Source organism: Equus przewalskii, chromosome 10 (assembly GCF_037783145.1).
Source record: "Equus przewalskii isolate Varuska chromosome 10, EquPr2, whole genome shotgun sequence".
Lineage (NCBI taxonomy): Eukaryota > Metazoa > Chordata > Mammalia > Perissodactyla > Equidae > Equus > Equus przewalskii.
The window spans coordinates 38,908,446-38,927,531 of NC_091840.1; the positions used below are offsets into that span (position 1 = coordinate 38,908,446).

The window sequence follows — 19,086 nt, forward strand, 5'->3', positions numbered from 1 at the left end:
TAGCTGCCAATCTCTTCTGCTTGGAGAATTACTCAACCTGCGGTCTGGCTTCTTAGAAGCGAGCAGCTTCCATGGTGTGTACCACCTAGCAAAGTTAACCATTGGAAAGAAGTGATCAGATAAATGATTGCTCAGCTCAAGCTTTTTAGTAATTCCAGCATTTCATTCCCAGTTCTGGGTAGGCTGCATGCCCCCAGGAGGGAGGGGCACTAGATGCCTTGAATCTGACTGCATAGACGGTCATTGACTCTGCCAGCAGGGTGGATCAGCCTCAGAAAGGAAGGCAGTGCTCATCCTGTGTGACTTCAAGCTCAAGAACTCTGAGCAGCCCGCCCTTCTTCCCCCCATCCTCTCCTCCTGCAGAGAAGAAAGTGAAAAGACTCACATTTATTGAGCAGGAATTGTGCCTGGCCCTGTGCATGCCTTATCTCATTTCATCTTTAGAAAAATCTAGAATGTAGGCACCATGTTAAAAATGAGGAAACCAGGGCTTGGCTTTCCTCAGAGGCACTGGGCAGCAGGTATGTGGCAGAGCCAGGATCCTGATGGCCCCCCCAGACACAAGCTGCTGTCCCCAAGTCTCTCTGATGCTAAATGAGGAACATACATAAGAAAGACCACCTGTCTCCCCACCCCTGGGTCCCTCACTGCCAACTCCAGCTTTTTTGATATGCTGAATTCCAGTCCTTACCTTCTTGAATTCACTCTGCCTCCAGGAGGCCTTTCCCAGTAGCCTAGTTGACAGAGACCTCATTCCACAATTAAGATTTGTCAGTTACTCCCATGGGGCAGGCCTGGTGGCGCAGCGGTTAAATGCGCACGTTGTGCTTTGGCGGCCTGGGGTTCCCTGGTTCAGATTCCGGGTGTGGACATGGCGCTGCTTGGCAAGCCACACTGTGGCAGACATCCCACACATAAAGTAGAGGAAGATGGACACAGTTGTTAGCTCAGGGCCAGTCTTCCTCAGCAAAAAGAGGAGGATTGGCGGCAGATGTTAGCTCAGGGCTAATCTTCCTCAGGGAAAAAAAAAAAAAAAACGATTTGTCAGTTGCTCCCAGTGTGATGCTGCGTGGGTCTTTAACCTCTAGACTGGACTTCAGTTTCCTATTGTAATAGGAGACGGTGATATTCCTACCTCTCTTTTCTGAGCTAGCCTTCTCTTCCCTCTGCTTTTCCCTCATTTACTCCTTCCTTTCCCTCCTTCTTTTAACGCATCTTTGTTGAATGCCTACAAAGGCCTGAATGTGAGGCTAGATTTTATTGTGCTGCAGACAGAACTAGGAACTGAATCCACAGCTTCTAGACCTGGAGAACTCCACACCTTTTTGATCTTAGACAAGTTATTCCCTATTATTGCTTCTTGTATTGAGGGGAAATTCACATAACGGAGCGCTATTATTTTTTACACCTCCTTTGCTTCTTATCTCATGCTGCTTACAATTATTAGGGGTATTTACGCATGCGGACACAGCCACCCCTGCATCCCCAGCATTTGGCGCAATGAATGACAGGTAGTAAGTACTAAATATATACTAATTACATGAATGAATGTGTTTTATCCTCTTAATGACAGTTTCAGTTCCTGGGCAGTCTGGGCCATGTCAGTATCAGAGCTGGAAGGGACCTCGATGAACTTCTGAGTCAGTCTGCTCGTGTGGCTGAGCAGGGGCTCAAAGGTCACACACGCTGAGTTAGTAACAGAACTAGGTCTCCCTACGACCCTAGGATGCACGCCCTCCTTGTGCCTAGGAGGGTGCAATGGTTGTCACTACCTTCAACAACCCACCTATGTGGGTCTAGAAGATAGGACCTGGTTGAGGCCAACACAAATGTGTATGGTCCCTGGAGATTCCAGAGGGAGCCGGAAGCTCTCAGGGCCAGAGTTCTGCTCTTCCATGATCTGACTCCCTGGGAAAGGCTCCCGAGGGCCTCGCTCTGGCTGCAGACCATAGGAAGCAGCTGGGAGGTGAGAGAGCAGCCAAGATGCCCCACTGAGCAGTTCAGCTCGTGACTGCTCAGGGGGGCTCCGGCTGTCTTTGATTCCTGAAGATGAATCATTTGTGAAGCTGCTCCCACTAACCCCGGCGTTAATGAGGTCTTTGAACAAAACAAAATTTATATCTGTAGTTGAGAACACAGAGGAAATTGCTCCCGGGGTGACAGCACAGAGCCCCTGATTAGCCATTTCCCAGTAACCAGCAGGCTGGACCCTGCAGGGTGGCTGCACAGAGGGGTATAGAGAAGGGACTTTGCTTTGGCAGGGGCTGGCATCCCAGGTTTGCTGGTTTCCAGCCTGTGGTGCCCTTCTCTGTAGAATGAGCTTTGTTCTCTCTCCCTTATAGGTTGGTTGCACAAATTACCATATGCAAAGCGTGTGGCCCAGTTGCTTCCTCCGAGTAGGTGGCCTAAGGATGAGGGGAGGAACAGTGTGGAGGTGGGGGCAGGGCCAGCCCAGAGAAGAGGACGGTCCTAGGGAGAGACAGAGGAGTGTCTGCCCACCCGCCTGTGGGAATTCTGCTGAGGACGTCGGGAGCTCAGAGTCCTCCCAGGACTTGGTACTCCCGCAGGTGTTACCCGAGCTCTCCTTGACACTCACCAGGTGCCAGGATGTCAGCCTGAGGAACGGGACAGCGGTTTGCCATTGAGGATGCTGACCATGAATAAGCATTTGCGAAGTATGAGGCTTCATTCCGGGTAATTCCGTGTACTGTAGCAGAAGAGGAGTCAGAAGCCCCAGATCTTTCTACATCTACCCTGATTTACTGTCAGATTTTGGACCAGTCGCTTTTCCTCTGTGAACGGTAGTTCCTACATCTCCGAAATGCTGGGTTTGCAGGAGCTGGGTTGGTCACAGAGAAGAGGTCATGGTCGGTATGAATCCCAGCTGCTCCCCGTATTAGCATCTGACCCAAGGCAAGTCTCTGAGCCTCTGTCCACTCACCTCCAAAATGAAACCTCGGTGGCTCGGACCGTTCTGCCCTTCTCTGAGCTCAGCCTCTGTGAAATAATGGGTTGGACTAAATGGCATGGAGTCCTACAGGTGACCCCAGAAGCATCTGGGTGGTTGACCCTTCTTGCTTGCTCTTTTTTCCTACTTCCCCTCCCTTTGCCCTAAATGGGAAGGAGCTCCAGTGTCCAGTGTCGGGTGTCCAGGCAGTCTGGCAGAATTGGAGGTGGAACATATGAAAAAGGAAAATACCAGGGCAGCGTGCTGTCCTCTCTGCGCCTGGACCCCCGCCATCTCTCTCCTTGCCCCCTATCTGGTGTTCTCCTTCTCCAGTCCTCCCCCAACCCCCGCCACTGTAAGTTTCCTTCTGTGAAACTGAGAGATATTTCTACAACTAGAGCCTTTAATTCTGCTATTAGTGAATTCTGACACTGAGGGTTTGAGAGATCTAGTTAAAGATAAAGATGTGCCATGTTCAGGACGGTGCTGGGAAGCCATGAGATATGCCTTGGGCAGCAGAGGAGGTGCTGAGGGCCCCAGGAAACCAGAGTTGGTAGGTTGGGGGTGGAGTTGGGGGTAGAGGTGGGGGTGGGGGTAAGGCTCTCAAATTTCAGGGCTGCTGAGGGGCAGCTGAGAGGGGCGGCAGGGAACAGCACACACACTCACCAATACCCCAACACACGGGATTTTCTGGCCCCAGGAGGTGAGCTGGTCCTGTCCTTCTTGGAGGGGTGTCCACGGGGATGCCACATCCCGAGTAAAGCCCGTGATGGCTCCTCGTCAGCTCCAAGCCAAGCACCAACTCCAAGTAAGCCGTACACAGCCCTTCATGACGTGGTCCCCGCCTGCCCGCTCAGCCTCACCTCCTAGCTCCTGCACCCCTCATGCATCCCCCGCCCTTAAGCATCCTCACGGCCTGCAGGTCCCTGAACTGCCTGTCCCGTCTCTCAGGCCTCTGGGCCTTTGCTGGTGCTGCAACCTCAGCCTGGGATGCTGCACACCTTTGTCCCACGCAGTGGCTCACATCCCCCAGGCCCCAGGCACTCAGGCGGCGCCTCCTCTCTGTCCAGCTCATCCTAACATTCCCTGTGGAAATGACCACCGCTGCCTCAGAGCTCCTGATGCCTCAGGTTACGGTACCGCCACCACCACTACCTCTATCGCTGTCACGACTAACCCTGCCACGCTCTCTGTGGGCGTTCTTCCACATGCTGTCTACGTTAGTTTCCTAAATTCTCACCACGACCTGATGAAATCAGTACCGATACCTTTTCCTACTTTACAGATGACAAAACTAAGAGACAGAGAGGTTAATTGACTTGCTTAAAGTCGCACAGCTAACTGGTAGGCCAGTCTGATTTCAGAGTCCCTGTTCCTGACCACTGTGTGTGCTGTGTCACATGTGTGTACTTTTGTTGTGGTATCATAATGGAGTACATAAAATTCGTTGTTTACTTCTTTCTCCCTCCTTCCGTTCCTCTATATCGTTCTCCTCCCTTCCTCTCTCTCTCGTTCTCCCTTCCTTCCTCCTTTCATAGAATGGGCTTTTCAGGGGCAAGGACCTTATAATGTTTTAGCCCCTGATGATCCAGGGCCCATACAATTCTGGCACGTAGCCAGCATCACCCACTGTTGAACTGGGCTGTGCTGAATGACTTCACTATGATTTGGGCCACTTCTGGGCTCTACTATCTCATGAGAAGTTGATAGAGTTGGGCACTGTGGGGCCACGTCCTGGAGATATGGGGACTCAGGTTTCATCTCTATCTTCATACCCGTCCTTCAGTGAGACAACAGAAAAGGAGATACACTCGTGAGGATGCATCAGGAAACACAGAGCACCACCCTTCACCCCCCTACTTACCATCGTCATCATTATCGTCACCATTATCATCATCGTCGTCGTCATCATCACCATCATCATTGTCATCTCAGTCCTCTAAAGCCCATGAGTGGATACACATGGAATTTCACTCCATGCATCTATGGTTACACTTGACTAATGCATCTAGAGGCTTCTCCACCAAATAATCGTCATCATAACTGTAAAGTTTCATTCATTTTGTAGAGTGATTTTATCAAATCCTCAAAACATCCATAATAGTATTAATCGTGAATTTACACGTAGCTCAGGTTGGCAAATTCACTTATCTAGAGGCGGAGTCAAGAATCACACCTGATCCTGTGGGACCCAAAGCCCACAGTTTCCCCACCATGAGGCGCTGCTTCAAATCACAGTCTGTCTGCCATTTCACTGCATGTGACATTTTCCTGAGAGGAACTCTAAAGCCCAGAGAGGGAAAATGACTGACCGCAGGTCACACAGCCAGTTGGGAGCAGACGAGGTCTCCAGTCTGGGGTTGGCTACCTCCCAGCTCTTTCCTTTCTGCAGCAAGGATCCAGTTATGCTCACTTACACGGGGGGATCTCACAGCACCCCATTCCTCTCTCCTCACGTCATGCCATCTGCCTTCCTCAGCAACCCAGCTCACCCAGTTGGTAATCTACTTGAGTCTGTCCTCTGGCCAGACTTTCTCTGCCTGCATCCCTCTCCAGGCCCTCCTCCATCTCTAAGAAAAGCACTGGTTGCCTAGCTAGTTGCCTGACACACCTTCTGCCCAGTAGGAGCCTCAGTCAGGGATTCCTCCCACTTCTGCTCATGCCCCGCAACCAGAGGGAAGTGGAAGCTGCAGCCCTCTAGGCCCTGGAGGCAGCGCATGTCTTTCTGAAGGTTGGCAACCACAAGCTAACACACACCATGCTCAGGGAAGGAAGACCCCATAAGGAAAGCTCATCCGGGGCAGATGACAAATGGGAACTGGCCATTTGTGCGACAGAGGTCCCCAGGTCCCAACCCCAGCTGATCAGCCGTGCACAGGCATCATTAGGACAATCACAGGGGATGTCTGCCCAAGTGTCTGCAGGTTGGCACGTCTGGACAGTTTGTGCACCAACTCTGCTCATTCTGCCGCTTCTGCTCCTGTAGAGAAACCACTTCCTCCACCCCCAAATCCCATACACTGATGGAGTCCTGGGGCCTGATTCTCAGACCCATTGTTCTGACTTCCTCCCCAGAACAGAGGCACCAAATACGCACGTGCCCCAAGCATGCGCATTAAGTACATATGCACACACATGCCGAGTATATATGCTCAACACAGTAGCACATGCAAATGGATATACACATGCATGGATGCCCACAGAACACACACGCACACCAGCAAATACCACACTGTGCATTTTGAGGGACTGTACACGTGACCCACACACGTACACGCTCTGTCTCCACAACACATGTTCCTAAGACACAACACCCACAAAACAGACATGCATGTCCTAGTGCAGAAGTACACAGACTCACTCCTCTGCTTCCGAAACTCAGCTGGAGTTGGTGTTGGGCCATTAACCACCAGAGAAATGTGTCTTCTCCCCACACTGTTTCTAAAACAACAGACATGTACCGAGAGAACGGTCCACAAGCTGGAAGATGTTTTGCACTAGAATCAACCTCTGTTGAGTTGGCTCCTTCCCAGTCAGGATGGCTGTCAAATCAGGGATCTTGGACGTTTAACGTTGACGCGCAAATACCTCAAGGTCAATTCATGGAATGGAAGTGGGCGGTCTGCAAAGGCAGTTTGGAAAAGTGGGAACTGAAGTCTGGAGAACTTAAGATCTCAAGGTGGAGCATCTGCTGCTTGAGAGACGTAGGACCAGAATTCAGGTCTCTCGGCTCCCCGTCTGGTTGTCTTCCACACGTGCCCACTCGCTTATCGGATTCAGCAAGCACTTGGCGAACATCTTCTCTGGACCAAACTCAGTGCTCAAACTTCAGGATGCAAACGTGGGTGAGTTCTGCCCTCGGAGAGTTTGGACACGACTTTCTCCTTAGCCTGTCCTCTGATCCTTCCTGCTGTTGAATCCATCTGGACACACAGCTCGCCTCAGAAGGAACTCCAGAAGGCCACGGCTGTCATTTGTGGACCATCCCTGAGTCTCACAGGATCCTGGTGACCATCCTTAGGGATCATCCCTTAGGGATTGTCCAGGCCACCCTCCCACTTTGCAAATGAGGATAGAGATTCCTTAATCACAATTTCTTTGTGCGTCTCCTTGGCCCTTTTGTCTCCAAGCCAAACAGAAATGAAGAAATCCGTGGGTGCCTGGCATGTAATTGGTGCTCACTTGGCATCAGTTCTCTGCCCCTTGCCAAATGAGCCATGTCCTCTGGGGGTTCTCTCTCCATGGCTAGGACTCTCTCCTGCAAGGAAACCACACAGGGGTCCTCCACGCCCTTCCATCCTCACCCTGCTCCTCCGCAGGTTGCATCCTCCTTGCAACGGTGTCTAACGAAGTCCCAGTCCTGCCCTGGCATGTAATCAACTCCTTGCTTGATTGTTGCCTGGTGACTAAGGTGTCAACTGCTTATGTGTGTGGCACAACTGTTTTAAGCTGAGGGTCACAGAACCTCCCTGAAATTGCACACAACTCATTTATGTAGGTGAGAAAGTGCATTTCCGTGAGGATAGGCTCAGAGCTTTTATTAAATTACAAATCTGTGTATGATGGGGGAAAAGTTCAGGGCTGAACTTCTCTATCAGGGGTGGCAATAGGATGAGGGGCTGTCTGGCAGTGTTTGTGGTGGTCCCATATGCTGGAGTAAAAAGAGGCCCAGTGCATGGCTTCATGTAATGGCATCTTGCTCCTGGGCCCCCTCCAGGTTCTCGGAACCTCACCTCAGCCAGTGGTAGAGACGATTGGTGTTGTAGAGTGAACCCCCCTGGGTGTCCACTGAAGAGCTATGTGACTTGGGGAAATTGCGTGTCGTCTTTGGAGGAACAGTGTCCTTGTCCAAAGGCAGTGGGTGTAGGGAAAGGAACACGGCTTTGTGCTCAGACAGCCCCAAGTTCAAATGCTGACTCCCCATTCATTCTGGGCAACCCACTTAACTTTCTGTATTCAGTTCCTAGGCTGTAAAGTCAAATGGTTAAATGTATGTTAGAATTACGTGTGGATTGGGATAACACATGTTAAATCCAGCATGGTGCCTACCCATCGTTGGCGCTCAGACACCAGCTCCCTTCTTCCATCCCTTCCCCAAAGAGAGGGCCTGCATTGTGACCAACAGCCTCTGATCCCCCACAGGAAGGGGGCATAGGTTATCCTGAGGCCAGTGCAGAAAGAGAAGGTAGTGTATGGTCGTCCCCTCCTGACTCTGTAGATCTCTTCCTTCCCCACTCCAGCCTACACGTGACGGCAGTCCACAGATCAATGATGATGACACAAAGGAAATCTCCCATGCCACTGATTTCTGTGGCTTCATGCATCTAGCAGATTCGAGAAGGAGTGCGCTGCTTTGGCAAAGGGCCTCATGGCTCTCCTGGAAGGAAGATGAGTGCTCTGTTTTCCTTATTAAAGAGCAGCCACACTTGATGATGGATAGAAGCCAGGCTCAGCTCTCTGTTTGCACAGCCAGCTGGCTGTCTAGCATCCTTTCTCTGTCTGACACTCAGAAGAGAAGCTAGGATGACTTGGTCCAAGTGATGCAGAGCAGACCTGAGTCACTGAGTGCAGGCTGGGGACACAGGGAACGACGTGTCACATGCTTGGCCTGCATCCCAACGCAAGGGCGGCTGGTTGCTGGTCTGACCGCCCTCGTCTGACTCCTAGAGTTAGACACTCGAGCTTCAGGCCTGGAAACAGCAGGAGGACTTCTCATTTGGGTGGTTCTTCTCAATTTCCTACAATTACTCTGTGGGCTGAACAGATAGTTATTACCCCATTTGGGAGATATGCAAGTTGAGGTTCCTAAAAGACTCACGGTATCCATTCAGAGCAGTGGTTCTCAACCGTGGGTGATCTTGCCCTCCCAGGGGACATATGGCAATTTCTAGAAATATTTTTGGTTGTCACAACTTGGGGTGCTACTGGCGTCTCGTGGGCTGAGATGAGGGATGCTGCTAAATATCCTGCCAGGCAGAGGACAGCCCCCACGACCAAGAAGCGTCCAGTCCAAAACATCAGTAGTGATGAGGTTGAGAACCCTGATTCAGAACTTTAAACTCATCCTCAGCCTGCATCTCCTGGAATAAGCAGGAGCAAGGATTAGTAAGAGAGGCTTTCCTTCTTTGTTGCTGTTTTTGCTTTTGGGAACTGGGCACTGAATTTGATGGCAGCGCTTCCCTCCCTTTCACCCTGGATGCCTCCCCCACCCTGCCTCTGCCAGGCAGTAAAGCTGACTTCTCCCAGCGTCATTGTCTCTGACACGTCGGCCCGTCCTCCTGGGGGGTGACAGGAAGGTGCAAGAGGGAGTTGTCCTCCTTCACTGAGGGTCCTCCCCTTCGGGGATGTCTGCTCCTGGGAGAGCCTTCTCCTTGGGAACTGGGGGCCACAGTGCTTGCTTGTTGTTTCCCACGGGAGGTGGTTCCTCCTAATATCTTCAATTTTTCAAACTGGAAAAGAACTTTGAAATCATTTTGTTCCCTGCATCCTTTTTTTTTTTTTTTTTGAGGAAGATTTCCCTGAGCTAACATTTGCTTCCAATTCTCCTCTTTTTGCTGAGGAAGACTGGCCCTGAGCTAACATCCGTGCCCATCTTCCTCCACTTTAGATGTGGGATGCCTACCACAGCATGGCTTGACAAGTGGTGCCACGTCCGCACCCGGGATCCAAACCAGTGAACCCCGGACCGCCAAAGCAGAACATGCGAACTTAACCTCTGCGCCACTGGGCCGGCCCAACCTGCACCCTTTGTGAGATCTCTGTATTTTAGAGATAAGGAAAGTGAGCCCCAAGGTCACTTGGTAGCAACAAACCTACAAATACATCTCAACTCCCGCCCCAGGGACCTTTCACGGCATCCTCTGGCCACGGTTCTCGGGACCCCTGGCACTGACAGTGCCTGGTGCAGTTTTCCCAACCCCACTCTCAGGTTAGAGGGCTAGAAAGGCCAGGTCCAAGTCATTGTGTTCAGACTGGATATCTGGGCTCAGATGATGGCACCGAGATGCCACATGCCCCAAATGCCAGGAAATAGTGGGATGGAATGACCGGAACAGGAAACTCCGACTCATCTGGCAAGGGGCGGGTCTGGATGCCTGGGGCTCAATGCAGAGCACCTGCGACTGGTGATGGCTTCTATTCTGTCATAAGAACCAGCAACAATTTTACCCGCAGAAAATATGACTCTATTATGTGTGTGCTCTCCAATCGCAACTCAAAGGAAACTTGCCCGTGAACAACCCCCTGAAACAAAACCCAACAACATGCCATCAAACTAAGCAGATCAACTGTTCTCAAGCTCTCCCTTACTGTCTCTTTGCTATTGTTCGCTCCCTTTGTCATCGCTGGTACTCGCCAGCGGACAAGCGGTAATTGCTGCCAGAGGCTTAAGGAAATTTATGCAAGAAGAACTACACATGGAGAGAAATGGTGTCCATTAACTGTGTTTCTGCATGTTGGAGAAACAATAGCAAGTATGGGACACAGTGACAAGATACTTTGGTCCAAGTCACAGCATTTTAATCTTTATTTTACTTTATTTTATTTTTTTTTGGCGGATGTACGGAAGTTCTCATGAACATCCAGTTTAACGGGATGAGACGGCCACCACACAGAGATGTTTGCCTGTGTACATTGCTTCCGTGCTCCCCGCCACTCCTCCCCAACCTCAGAGCTGTTGCCAGAACCCCAGTGTGCCAGTCCCCGCTTATTTGGAGCACCTGAGGGGAACAATAAGGGAGGAATGCTAGGCATGATGAGACCATAACGGCAATAAGGCAAGGGCTGCATCTTTCAGGATGGGTGTGTTGCAAGAAACAATATACTTTTAACATAGCAGAATTCAAAATGCCTGTGTCCTTATCTTCTGCCCTTGTAATTGCTCAGGACTCTAACAGCACCCTCTCATTTCTCTGTCTCCAGCCTGGCCTCACTCCAATCCACCCTGCAGCAGAAGTGGCCTTCCTAAAATGCAAGTTGGAGTAGCTCCCAACTGTGAATAAAGTCCTTCTTGGCTCCCTATGGCCTTTGAGATAGAATCCAAACTTTTGTTCATGGCATGAAAAGTTTTTCCTTGCCTGAGTCCGGCTTACTTCTCCAGACTCAGGGATGGCTGGTCCCTGTCTCCTGGTCTCTGAGGCTGTCTGGCAGAGTATGTGATGTTCTGTTTCTTCCCTTGGTTGACTCTGAATCAACCGTCCACACTCTCATACTGATCCTGGTTTGATCATCTACTGACAATGTGACCTTGAACAAGGTACATCGCCTCTCTGATTCCTTGATTCCCTCAGCTGCAAAATGGGAATGGTAATGATCTGTGCCTCCTAGGGACCTCCTGGGGACCTGTTGAGACCATGCAGTACTGCCCAACTCCCAGGCGGTGTCCACTAAGGTCGACAGGGGTCCCCCGCAGGTGCTCCTCCACTGCTTCCAGATCCTGGTTCTTCCCATGGAGCTGCCAGTGGGTGGAGACCCAGCACAGGATCTGGCCCAGAGTCAGCCCTGGGTACACATTTGTGAATGAGAGCGCTAACAAATGAGCGCATTTATTCACTGGTGCGGAAGAGTGAGGGATCCAGGTTCTACTTCTGACTTTAACACAAATAAGTTGTGAAAATTAGGTCAATTTTCAGAACCACGACTGCAGAAGTAGCTGAGGAGTCAACCAGTGAGCTGGGCTTGCCTCTCGGAGATGTGTGACTTCGGCAAATGAGTTTGCCTCCCGCAGCCTCAGTTTCCTTGGCTGCAGAATCGGAACAATGTCTACCGGTCATGAGGATGAAATGGATAACGGGCATAGAATGTGCTTCACAAGTGTTGTTTTTCTCCCTCCCCCTTCCCGTGAGTTCCTGTTTTGCTTGGCGGAGCCCCTGAGCTGAGCGCTGTGTGGATAACGCGGGGGGCCCTGGGCTAGACCCGTCCCCCTTTCGAGGGTCTCCATGCTCCCTGACCTGCACCCCAAGCTGCTGCCCGGAATGCCTTGGGGAGTGGGGAATTGGGAATTAGCGTGTTCCTGAAATGCTGACGGTGTGATTTCTGCTCTTTTGTGAAAGTTTGAGGCAAGTTGGCTCTGCAGAATGTTGTATAAATATCCAGATGAAAAGATAGGGAGAGATCCTGGGGGCCTCCGAGCTGCTGCGAGGTGGGGAGGGGATGGTCCCCCAGCACCCGGCCCCTGTTGTTTCAGATTATCAGACCCCTCACTCACCTGGGAACAGGAGATGACGTTACCACATCTCCCAGCAGTGGTTTCCTGAGGCGTTGCAGCAGAACAGGGCCATGACCTGTGGGGCTGAGAGCGTAGGAGGACAAATCGGGGAGACCCTCACCCCGCCAGGTAGCGCCATTTGCTTGCCTCTTAGCTGGCACTTCTGTTATTGTCGAGGACGGAAGTAAATCCTGCTGCTTCCCGGGGCTGGCTTTGCTTCCAGCAATAACTGGTTCCTGTCCTGTTCAGAAAGGGCCTCATGCCCAGTGAGCCCATCTGACCCCAGTCTAATGGATTTTCTGGCCAAGGCAGCAGCGACTTGTGCTTTCCTGGAGTGGCTGCCCCTCTGGCCAGGTTGACCACCCTCTTCTGGGCAGGCAGAGCGGGTACCCCAGGGAGCTCAGGCTCTGAGCCCACAGGCCGTGAGGCCCAGGCAAGCCTCTTGACCTCCCAGAGTTCAGTTTCGCTTCCGTGAAGTGGGGACGATATGCACAGCTCCTAAGGCCCCGGAGTGAGCCTTCTCTGTGGTCCCCATATATGTGCATTTGCATCTCCTTCTGCCTGGAATGCACCCCGCACTTTCCACCCCCAGATTCCCCTTTGCCCAACGAATGTGTCCTCCTCTTCCTTCCTTCCCGAAGGCTTCCCGGCGTCGCCTCCACCGGGCTCCCCCCCTGCAGCTTCCCTCTCTACTGACACAGGTCCCAGGGCTTGTCCTTCATCTGCCTCACCCTCCCCACTCCTCGAGAGCAGGGGCAACCTCACTCTCCTCTCTGCCCCCGGCGCACATGGGACTCTGGAGGAATGCTGGTGGGTGAATTAACGGGGAGAGCAGGTCATGTCCAGTTTACCACGGCAACCCGAGGGCAGTAGTACCCTAGATGCTGTCGAGAGCAGAGAGGAAGGGCGAATGTACCCAGCGAGCCAGACCAGCCTCAGTTCTGAGGTTTAGGTGTGCCCAGCCATGGGCAGGAAGAGAGGCTGGAGCCCAGGAGCGGAGGATTCCGGGAAGAGGTCAAAAATGGAGGGTCAGGTGCAATGATGGGGAAGTGTTGATGATGTGGGCTTTTCACAAGACCCATGGACCCAGGACTTACTCTTACTAGATGAAAACCTCATTGCAGAGAGCTGGATGCAGAGCTGGGGCAGATGGATAGGGCAGGGTTACTTCCCCACTTGATAGATGAGAACACTGAGGCTCAAGGAGAGAGGTGGGTTTTTCCCAGAAGCCATGGCAGTGCTAGAGCCTGAAGCTGATAGGAACTTCCTGCTTTGAGGCTCCCCACCAGGTGCCTCCCGGAGGTCGCTGTTTAGAGGAGGATGCGAAGAGGTCATTGGAGCCCGTGCCAAATCCCCTAGGTGCCTGGGTTTAGATGTGCCGGGCTGGGACTGGATACTCTTCCTTGCAGCCCCTGGGAGGCTCAAGTGGGAAAAACCAGACCTCGCTGAGTGGGGAGCATTTATGAGCAGAGGGAGCTGAAAGGAAATTGTCTAGGGTGGGACGAGATGACAGGGGTAGGTTTGAAAAATTGTTCTTTCCTAGTCGTCTGGGCTCTGCCTTGAAGGATCAGGTCCCTAGAAAGAAACTGGATCCTAAAAGTTACCACCAGGAATCCCAGCTGCTCACAGGTGCAGGCGGTGAAAGAAATAGCGTTGTTGTATGTGGGTGGGTTCACATGCGTGTTTAATAGCAAACATCCTCCTTTGAAAGGAGTCAGACTGGAAATGTTAGTTAAGCTGACTGAAAAATATTCATTACAGTGGGGTGGCATCATACACGTCTTTAATTTACCTGCTGAATTTAGAGCTAACTCATTCAACTGTCACCGGTCTCGCTCTCTGTACGTGAGATTCAACAGAACAAGGCCAACATCCAAGGGCTTGACTGTCAGACCAGTAGTGAGGCCACTGCACCAAGGCACGCACCCTTGGGATGGGGAAACAGCTCATTGAGGCAACAGCAGGACTGGGCAGGTGAAACAAGTGGACGTTGGCCATTGGTGGAGACCTGGGAGGGCATTCCAGGCAAGCTCGGGCGCTGGCCCCTTGTCCACTGTTTACTGTCAGCATTGTTGAGTTCCCTCCCACGGATCCCATCTGGGAGGAGCTGCTTCCCAGAACCCGCACCTTGTCTGGCACAGGAGACGCATCCCAAAGCCAGAGCTTGTCTGAAAACCTGTGCTCCCTGGGCCCAGACATGCAAGCGTTTTATATTCTTTCAACTTTCCACTTAGGTCATTTTGTTTGTGTCCAGTGTTCCTGTTTGGCACCTCTGGCTTTTGGAATCTTAGACAGATATTTTTTCTGTCACTTGGAAAAAAATAGACTGGTCTTTGTATGAATTCTCTAGAATCCGTCCAATTCACAAGTCATGAAAGAAGAAAAAGTCTATTTTAGCTGAAACTGATAGGAGCTTTGGCAAGGTTGGAGGCAGTGGGGGCTCTGAAATAACATGGCCTCCTCCTTACAACCTTTTATTCAGATATTTATAAACGCTTCATCAGAGTTTTCAATTCCTTGTCACAACGTTTGATAAGATATTCACTCACTTATATTTTATATACTAGACATATGAGGTCATTATAATCATATGTATAAATCTCATGAGAAAAATGAGGACAGAGAGGAAGAATTCTAAAATGTAAGGGGCCCCTGAGTAGCAGACATTTAAAATATGATCATTCCATTGTCCCAGTAGGTGTGAGGCTATATTATTCCCATTTCTCAGCTCAGAAAACTGAGACTTAGCGAGGTTAAATGAGCAGTCGAAGGTCATACGACTATTAAGTGGCAGAGCCACCATCTGCCTCCTAAATGTGTGTTCTTCCCATTGCACCACGTTAGCTCCTTCAGTCAGGGCTCCCCTTTTTCCAACCCACTGTGTATCTGAAAGTTCAGTGCTGCATTGATATGTGCATCCTTCACTCAGCAACATAAAAGCATTCTGGAGATGCCAGTTGTTAAGCAAAATGGCGGAGAGTGAATCTCTTTTCCCTTTGGCACGAATGATAAATTTGGAGATAAGTTTCCATGAAAGGGAAAAAGATCTCACTATAAGCTAGGATGAAAGCTGAATATCAATTAATATAACTGGATAGCAATCAAATGATAGAATTAGGTATCAATAGTATGGCACTTACTTGACCTTTGCAGAACTTTACTAAATTTTGGAGAATTTCATAACTCTGGAATTTTTTCTAAAACCCCCGGTATTCTAAGACTCAACACTTTATCACCTGAACTTAGCTTCCTCCATGATCTGTTCGTATTTTTAAAGTGGTTAAAGGTTTGGGCTTTGGAGCCAAGGTGTAAAGATCTGAACATGGCTTCATTGCGTGCTGGCTGCGCGACTTTAGCCAAGTTACTTAACGTTGGTGTGCCTCAATTTCCTTCTCTATAAAATGGGGATACTAAATATGGGAATTCTGGGATTTCTCAAAAAAATAATTAGTGTCAACCAATGATGAAAATATTTAACACATAGTAAGTACACAATAAATTTTGGTAGCTGTTATAATCTATTTTACAATCCTTAATAGGGTTAAAAATAGCATGACACTTTATCATTGACAACTGGATAATTCCTTTGGTTGGATGAGGGAATCCATTTCTTCCTTTACTAGCATGCAGAAATGAGGGTCCTGATCATCTCTGTGAAGGTTTAGGGCGGGTTACTCTCCATTCCCAGTTGGCCGTCATCTCTGCATACATACGCCCATCTGCCATCTCCGTCACGCAGAAGCACCTTTGCCTCACTGGCAACGCTGGGACAGAGAATCTGGGAGTCATGGTTCTTGTTTTCTGGGGTCCCTCTAACAGCACGTCTCCTGTTAACACCCATAATTGGGCTCATCCCAGTCTGCCCTCACTGCTGCAGTCTGTGTGGTCTTCCCCATGTGTCAGGGAGCTTATGACTACATCCCAGCCAGTCTGGGAGAATTGCAGATTCACAAGGAAGCCTTAAATTTGGCTTTGCCTGGTAATATTGAAGTCCAAGTGCTGCAGGAATCCTACAAGATTTTTTAATTCAAATTTTATTTGCATATATATTTAATTAGTAAAATTCATTTAGAACAACATGCAACTTAAATATGCCAGGTAGCAAATTTCAACCACAAATACGTTAACTCGTATTACCAGATCACTTTCCTGCCGTTCTCCGAACTCTTCTCCCAATAGAGTTATACATCCATATCAGAGCTTATCGAAAATGAGTCATTGGTTGTGAAAGTTGCACCTTTGCACTGATTTTTTTTTTTAAGATAAGTTCATGCCTGAGCAGCTACATCTGTGGGATTATGGTTCCACAGCACAGCGTCACAGTCTCATATTCAATTAAGATCCAGGCAAAGGAAAGGAGCCTGACTCCCACCGTGGTCCCATGGCTGGCTGTGCAATTATAGCCAAAAGTATAACTGATCAGAGACATGCTAATGTCACCCATCAAAAAGCGTTGGCACTTACTGTAAGCTTTTCCTCTTCTTGTCTGACTTTTGGATGTCTGATAAGAGGCACAACTCAGAAACTGTAAGCAATTCAACTTCCAAGCACAATTTGTCAACTAGTTCCTTTTCAAGCTCCTGCATCAATTTAATTGAAGAATTATCACGAGATTGCCAGATGAGCTCTTGGAGACGGCTATCATTTGTAGCTACTTCTCTGTGTGAAACAGGGTTTTCTCAGTAGTCTACAAGCCAAAAAAAATAGAGGAATAAATTACATTCTCAGTCTTCTAGTAGGCTTGATTTCAAAGATTTTATTCTATTTATCAAAACAATCTCATAGTTCTAAGGGGTTCGTTTTATTATAAAAATAAATGCTTTACATTGAGACTTATGATGCAAATACATACTAGTAAAATGCCACATTAATCTATTTTATATATTGGGGTCCCACTTGAGGGTTCATTCAAGAAAGGGATATTATTTTTGAGTTTTGAAAGTCAGTTCTAAGACCTACCTTCAAACAGTGATGGAGTCTCTTTCTTAGCCTTCCCTTATTCATTGTACCAATATTCAATGACCACCTGCCACGTGCCAGGGACTATTCTAGGTTCTTGGGTCACAGCAGCGAACAAGACGGATAAGGTCCTTGTCTCCCTGAGGTTTACGTTCTACTGAAAGACAGATAGTCAACAAGTCAACAGATAAACAAATGAGACCATTTGTTTGAGTACAAATGAAGTGGTGAGCACAATGAAGAAGCAGAGTGAGAGAGAGCCATTGCATCTGTGAGTATGTGGGCAGAGGATCAAGGCCCTTTTGTTTTTCTCTGTTGAACACCTTTTGGATTCCTTGCTTCCAAGGCAGCCAGATCCGTAGTTTGACAGCTCAGCTCTAACTGCTTCCAACATCTTCCTTTCATCAAACTGAAATCTGACTCCCTGGGATTCCACTCGTCTCTTCTGGTTCTCCCCTCTGCCTCTCTGAGCAGGTCTAATTTATCTTTCGCAAGACAGCCCATCACGTGTCAGTGCATGCTGCACAGATGGTGTTCTCATGGGCAGTGTCTCTCCCAGTCTGAACAGCCCCAGTACTTCCCTTTCTCTCTTCCGGTGTCTCTCCATACCCGGCCAGTGCTTGGGTTCATCAACATAACCTAAAAGTGTAATGTCCAGGCCTAAAGTCACTCTACAGATGATCGGGGTAGAACAAGACCATCACCTGCTCCTTCTTCATCTCCTCTTCTCCACTCCCAAGTTTAAATCACTTTTTATTTTTTTGAGGAAGATTAGCCCTGAGCTAACTACTGCCAATCCTCCTCTTTTTGCTGAGGAAGACTGGCCCTGAGCTACCATCCATGCCCATCTTCCTCCAGTTTATATGTGTGACGCCTGCCACAGCATGGCTTGCCAAGCAATGCCATGTCCACACCGGGATCCGAACCCCGGGTCGCAGAGTAGCAGAATGTGCGCACTTAACCTCTGCGCCACCAGGCTGGCTCCTGCATCACCTTTTTCTCTGGTTCCATAATACCGTGGCTTCCTCTCCGGCTTACAGTCAACTGACTTTCCCCAGGATTGTCTCAGGTACGATGCTGACACATCTCTCTATCTCCTGGACATCTGTGGTGTTGTGTTTAAACCTCAGTGCAGGACATTGCGAGACTGTCTCAATTTCCTGTGATGATGACCAAAACATCAGTAATGACCGCTCAGAAAGACTGATGGCTTTTCTTCCCTCCGGGGCTTCTGCCAGTAGAGGTGGCCCTTGGAGCATGTCGATCTTCCTCATACTGCCTGCACCCTCCCTGGGGGACAGCGTGTTCCCAATGCCTGCCTTTCACTGTCCGAAGTGACATTTTCTTTGATGGGTTACAAAACGGGCCCTTTTAGTGTCACACAGGGCCCAGTGGTTCAGATGTCCTGATCTGGGACGTGCACTCGCTGTAATTCTGCAGTCTCCATGCACTGTGTCCCTAACTGCCTCTCCTCAGGTGACTGACAGCCTCCAGTGCTTTAGGCTCACAGGCTGGCTTTCAGACTTTAATTGAAAAAAATATTAAAAGGTACCTTTGAGTGGTCCCGGCCTCGCACTAGCCTTTTCACTCCCTCACAGAGTCTCCCCAAAACAACCGTGAGTTCTGATTGCAGGGACCCTGTCCACACCTTCTCCGACTTGCCAGAGAATTTTCTCTCTGTTTTATTTGACTTTATATTTCTAGTTCTCTTCTACCCCTTGCCCGTGAAAAGGACCATGTCTTACCTGTTAACTTTTTCTCTTCGGGTATCGGCCCTATCCAAATGGCTTCTGGGTCCCTGAGAATTAAGAGATCCTCCACTTGCTATAAAGCCTGGCTCATGCTCTCTGGAGCCTTCATGACTGTAAAGCTGTCTGTCAGAATGGCCACCCCTTCTTCATGACAGACGAGGATGCTCCAGTCCTGTTAACATGCCCTCAGAGGAAAACATTCTATTCTTTCAACCAGATAATCT

General features: G+C 49.6%; 1 protein-coding gene across 1 annotated transcript in view; it reads left to right on the forward strand.

The window, feature by feature from the left end:
* ASIC2 (acid sensing ion channel subunit 2) overlaps positions 1-19,086 on the forward strand; it is a 995,375-nt gene that overhangs the window by 242,495 nt on the left and 733,794 nt on the right. The gene's annotated exons all lie outside the window — the stretch shown is intronic.